Source organism: Megascapheus bottae, chromosome 3, assembly GCF_031878675.1.
Source record: "Megascapheus bottae isolate mThoBot1 chromosome 3, mThoBot2.hap1, whole genome shotgun sequence".
In the NCBI taxonomy this organism is placed as follows: Eukaryota; Metazoa; Chordata; class Mammalia; order Rodentia; family Geomyidae; genus Megascapheus; species Megascapheus bottae.
Genome location: NC_143511.1, coordinates 68,698,287 through 68,704,637, shown reverse-complemented (window position 1 = coordinate 68,704,637; position 6,351 = coordinate 68,698,287). Strand labels below are relative to the sequence as shown.

The 6,351-nt window shown below is 38.9% G+C and overlaps 1 non-coding gene across 1 annotated transcript; it reads right to left on the bottom strand.

Annotated features, from left to right (window-relative positions):
- Nucleotides 1-698: 698 nt before the first annotated feature.
- Nucleotides 699-805, bottom strand: LOC150065739 (U6 spliceosomal RNA). Its single transcript, XR_016535064.1, has one exon. It is a non-coding gene; the product is annotated as a U6 spliceosomal RNA (small nuclear RNA).
- Nucleotides 806-6,351: the final 5,546 nt, after the last annotated feature.

The window sequence follows — 6,351 nt, the reverse complement described above, 5'->3', positions numbered from 1 at the left end:
AATACACATTTATTCAATATATCACATAACAAAGTGAAATACTGTAACAATATGAGATAACCAAGGGAGAGCAAAAGAGATGAGAGATAACAGTACATTAAGGACAACAATCACTCACTATATGGCTTTTGTTTTTATATCCTGGAGGTCCTTACATTTAGCGTCCTACTATATGGCCTTATGTATCTAGGTTTTGCTCTATTGCAAGTCTTTGCTAGGAGAGCCCAAGGTTTCTGATTATGACAAATGAAGGAAACCATTCAAAAGAAACCATGTTCCTTTGAGTCTGGCTTACTTCACTTAATATGACTTTTTCTAAGTCTTTCCATTTCCTTACAAATGGGGCGATGTCCTTCTTTCTGACAGCAGCATAGAATTCCATTGTGTACAAATACCACAACTTGTTGATCCACTCATCGACTGAGGGACATCTAGGTTGGTTCCATATCTTTGCTATGGTAAATGGTGCTGCAATGAACATAATTGTGCTACTGGATTTAGTATGCCCTTGTTTCTGGATTGGGTAAATGCCAAGTAATGGAATTGCTGGGTCATAGGGGAGCTCTATGTTTAATCTTTTGAGGATCTGCCCTGCTGCTTTCCATAGTGGTTGAAGGAGTTTGCACTCCCACCAACAGTGTAATAGTGATCCCTCCTGGCCACATCCCCTCCAGCATCTGTTGTTATTAGATTTTTTGAAAAATATGGAACACTTCACGAATTTGCGTGTCATCCTTGTGCAGAGGCCATGCTAATCTTCTCTGTATCGTTCCAATTTTAGTATATGTGCTGCTGAAGCAAGCGCCTTTTTTTGTTGTTCTTGTTGGTCATGGAATTTAAACTCTGGGCCTGGGCGCTGTCCCTGAGCTCTTCAGCTCAAGGCTACCACCCTACCCCATGAGCCACAGTGCCATTTCCGGTTTTCTAGTGGTTAATTGGGAGTCCCACGGTCTTTAATGCCCTGGCTGGCTTTGAACTGCTATCCTAAGATCTCGGCCTCCTGAGTAGCTAGAGTTACAGGTGTGAGCCACTGCACCCTGCTTCCTCTTTTTATCTTGTAATGGAGATAAAAACCTAACAGACCCCTGGTGTGGTGGCTCATGCCTGTAAGCCTAGCTACTCAGGAGGCTGAGATCTGAGGATTGGGGTTCAAAGCCAGTTTGGGCACTAAAGACCTTGAGACTCCTATCTCCAATTAACCACCAGAAAACTGGAAGTGGCGCTGTGGTTCAAGTGTCAGAGTGGTAAACCTTGAGCTGAAGAGCTCAGGGACAATGCCCAGGCCCAGATGTCAAGCCTCACAACCGGAAAACAAAACAAAACAAAACAAAACAGATTTTCCTGACTGGGCTGGCTTTGACTTGTGATCCTCAGGTCTCAGCTTCCTGAGTAGCCAGGATTATAGGTCTGAGCTACTGACGTGAAGAAGCCTTTGGTGCAGTCTGAGGTATATGACTGACATCAAATAAATCTAAGCTCCCTCCTTTTGAAGGTTTCCTTATGGTCATAGAGGAAGATTGGCCATCTTCTCCTCAACTGTTCTAAAAGTAAATGATATTCAAGATGATTAGCTGTTGTCTTTCCTGTGTTTGTATCTAAAAAGTGCTAAAGTTTTTGTGATGTGAACGAATGTCTTTGTGGAATGTCTTTGTGCAACTTAATCTCCTATTTTTGTCATCATGCTCTACTGGTAGATACTCTATTAAGGGAGCACTCAATCTAAGATATATTTTTGTCCCAAAAGTTCATTGCAGTTGAAGAATATTTTCTGTTATAATTGATTGTCAGGTCTTTAGGTTAGCTCACATAATCATAACTGAGAGGATATGGGAATCATAATACACAAATAACTTGAAGCACAGATACTGGGCTGATTTGCTTGCTATAGGAAAAACATCTACTAATATAGCTTAACTTAATTTACAGCAGTAGAAGGACAGAATACAAGTTCTATTGGCTTCTGAGGCTTGGAGAAATTTTGGAAAACTTACAGATCTATTAGAGGCTGATGCCCAAATGATCTCCTAGAATTTGAAATGAGTCACCAAAACTTGATTGACATTGAAATACTGCACTGAAGAATTAAGAACTGAGTCTACACTATGGCTGTCTATGTGACAGAACAAGCATGGTCAGATTGATTTGTACGGAAAGGAGAATGAAAAAGATTGACTGCAAAGGAGGATATCGTGTGACTCAGAGGAGATGAAGTGAGCAGAGAGATACCTGATAGGGTCTTGCAGATCACACGAGGCCTAGCTGTTTTAGCCTACAGAGGAACCCTGTGTGTTATTTCAAGAAATCCTTCATAAAAGTAGTTTTAGTAGGGTTGGAGTAGGTGACATGTTAAAGTTCTCAGCCCAGAACCCTTGTGAATTCTCTCTCTCTCTCTCTATATATATATTTTAACCACTTGGCTGTCTGTTTAGAGATGGGACTTGGATCTGATATTTGGATCAGAAGGAGGATCTGTGGTGGGAACTGAAGTCTTGATAATAGTCTATTATCAAGGCATTGGAGACATCTCTCTTTTTTTTCTGATTCATACTGCTTATAGATATTTTTATTTTGGGGGGGTAGGTCCTGGAGCTTGTGACTCATTGATTGGGCACAATCCTTGAGCTTTGCTTTGCCCAAGGCTAGCACTCTACCACTTGAGCCACAACACTACTACTAGGCTTTTCTGGGTGGTTGATTAGAGATGAGTCTCTTAGACTTTCCTGACTAAGCTGGCTTTGAACTTTGATAATCAGATCTCAGCATCCTTCCTAGTTAGGCATCTGATAAGCATGAATTGCCCACACCTTCACTCCATGCTATTTATATCTTGAATGACCCTTTCCTCCTCTTCCCTTGTTTATTTTATCTTCATTGTACCTCAAGATGAGTCATGGACTGTTATAGAAGCTTATGGCAGGAAAAGATCAGAGACATCTAATGCAGAGGGTCAAAGGAAGATAGCCAAAGTCAGTCAGTTCGAAAGTAAGGCTATAAGGACTTGAATCTACATCTGACTTCAGTAGGTTTTCCATTAGACGACTTTGCCCAGAGTCACCTCCTTATAATGCAGTACTTACATTTTTTTTTAAAAAAACTTTTGTTTGACCTCAAGGCCTCAGCCCTTGCTCAAGAGCTGCATTATTACTTCAGCAACATTCTCAACCCTAATATCATCATACCTAATCCTGTCTTCCCCTGATCTATATAGTTGGCTCTCGTGTTACTCATGTTTATCTACCAAATTGTAAGTTGGTTGAGATCAGAAATGGAACTTCCTTCTATTGTTCCTCCATCCTTTTGCATCACTTTTGATTTGAAAGGGACCAACTCATCTCTGCTTATTTCTTAAATAATTCAAAATTTCCATGAAGGCCAAGAAAGAATTTCAGTTTTCAGAACTCTCATCCACAAATAATATGGGAAATGTTCCTAGTACAGACAAGTCCCAAGAAAAGTTTTGTTTAAATGTTTTCTTTTTTATTAAAGAATGTATTAACATTGATTTTTACATCATATTTCAAATGTCATGTTTAATAAACAAGTATTCAAGAAGGAAATCTCTATATATAATCACTGGCACATAGATTAAAATTACGCTGAGGGTTTGTATGTCATAGATACAAATTAATAGATGTAATAAAACATTATGTCTATAGAGTATATTTCCCATCATAGATTTTTTCATCTATGTAGTTATGTTCACATCTCCAAGACCACATCTATCACTTTGGGTAGCCAAATATTGAATCATCATGGTTGTACTGCTTGGATCTAATATCCACATATTAAGGATACCATACGCCTTTTGTTCTTTTGGTCTTGACTTGTCTCACTCAACATGATTCGCTCTAATTTCATAAATGTTTTCTTTTAAATTGTAGAATGTAGGGACTGGAACTTGCCTTGCTGTGAGTAAGCTGGAAGTTTCTATGAATGGGGGAAGTTAGGTGATGTTTAGTGGTAACCCTAGCCTAGATAAAGACTCGGGAAGAAACTCTTCCATCGGGTGTGAAGGAGGCAGAAGCTTTGTCTAAGATGGGGAGATACATGACTCATGGTTTAACTTCTTTCAAGTGATGACCATGAATCTTTAGAACAGTTTCATGAATGGTCCTCTTTTTTTTCTTTTAATTGTATTTTATTGTCAGGATAATATATAGAGGAGTTACAGTTACATTCATTAAGTAAAGGGTGCATTACTTTTTGAACCTTGATACCCCTTCTCATGTTTTTGTCCCCCTTCCTTCCCCCAACCCCTCTTTTAAAAGTTAAAAGGTCCTCTTTTTTTTTTTTTTTTTTGCCAGTCCTGGGCTTGAGCTCAGGGCCTGAGCACTGTCCTTGGACTTTCTCAAGGCTAGAGCTCTACCACTTGAGCCTCAGCAGCACTTCCGGCTTTTTCTATATATGTGGTACCAAGGAATCGAACCCGGCCCGCAAAAGAGGTCCTCTTTTAAGAATGAATGAGAGGGCAAACTGGCTATGTTCTTATGCTGATCCTAGGAGTGTCTTTTCACTTTTGTATTTCTCTACGGTTGTAAATTTTAGTGCTGATAGCTCTCTTTTGATCCTAGATCGCATGGTCCTCCCTTGAACTCGACACAATGTAAACAGGCAGTTTGGGCAGTATAAAAGTAACATTCACATTACTTCATGGGAATCAGCAAGTAATAACAGACCCCTTAGGGGAGTTATTGATCCAGGAAGTAAGTCTGTCCTAAGTAGAATTATAAAACTTCACTTCTTATTTGATTATGTCACAAATGACTGATCTACCATTCAGCTTGGTGCAGCCAATTTGGATTCCTACGTTTGTGATGGACTAGTGAGCTAGATATTCTCTCAATATCCAGGGACCTTCAGTTGGAGTTAGTCAAGGGCTTTTCTGATATGTACAATTGATCTGATACAGTTCTAGAAATCCTAGTTTGTAGCTCAATTCCTATACAGTATTTGGTATAATTCCAGAACTCTGTCTGTCCTTTCTTCTACCTCTGATGATGAACAGTCTCAGAAAGAAATTTCTGGCTTATAAAGTACACACATACATGCATATGCATTGAAATGAAATATTACATCAATAAAATGATAAAAGACAATTAAATCCAAGTAGGCTTCTCTTAAAACTTGATAAAATAAATATAAATTGATTTATAGTTCAGAAATCAATACTCAAGTACAACATAAAGAACAATCTTGAAATTTGGAATTATCCTCATTTACCTCTTGGATGTACTCAAAATGGTTCCAATTTTTGTTTTAAAATGAAATGAGTACTTTTGGAAGGATAATCTGGAAAGGGGAAAATAAAATACTTTCTATCATATTTATTTTACTGGTACTAGGGTTTGAACCCTGAACCTCATGCTTACTCAGCTGGTACTTTACCACTTGAGCTATACCTACAGTCCAGTTTTATGCTTGTTGTTTGGAAATAGAGTCTCACAGCTGACTTCAAACCTGGATCATCCATATTTCAGTCTCTTGAGTAGCCAGGATTATAGATGTAAGCCATTGGCGTCTAGTTTTCCAATTCTTGGTTTATCTAATTCTTGTGTGTGTGTGTGATGTTTCTTGCCATCAATATAAACATACATGTTGATCGTCCTATCACCTTTCATTTTTGAGCTAGCCAAAGGGAGATGCTGGTGCTTCAATAGAAAGAGCCCTTTAAGGATTATTTTATCTCAGTATTCACAATGTGAGCATCAGCCAGTCATCTAATCTTTCTGAAATTCTGTTTTCTTATCAGTATTGCATGAATAATATGTATATTTCTTTTTTTTTTTTTTGCCAGTCCTGGGCTTGAGCTCAAGGCCTGAGCACTGTCCTTGGACTTTCTCAAGGCTAGAGCTCTACCACTTGAGCCTCAGCACCACTTCTGGCTTTTTGCTATGTATGTGGTACCGAGGAATCAAACCCGGGTCTTCGTGCATGCCAGGCAAGCACTTTAACCACTAGGCCAAACTCCCAGCCGGTATATTTCTTTTAAAGTATGAATTGGGGTTGGGGTGTTATTCACTGTTAGAATCTTCACCTCCATAATGCCTTTCCTGGTTACCCTTCTGTGTTCACTCTGTTATAGAATCCTAAACTGTACTATAATATATATAATTACTTCCTTATACACATGTGTCTTTAGCCAGATCAGTTTATTTGTGGCTGTGTTGAGATTGGCAGAAAGCCGAGTGTGATTCACTCCCCCCCAACTCACTATGTGCAATTATTGCAATAAATTGTTTCTGAATATATGTTGAGTTGAGCAAGTTGTGCAGTGTGATCTACAGTAGGGTAGGTTTTTTTTTTCCTGTAAGAAGGGGTAAGAGCTGTCAACAGTAGGCCAGGAATGAATAA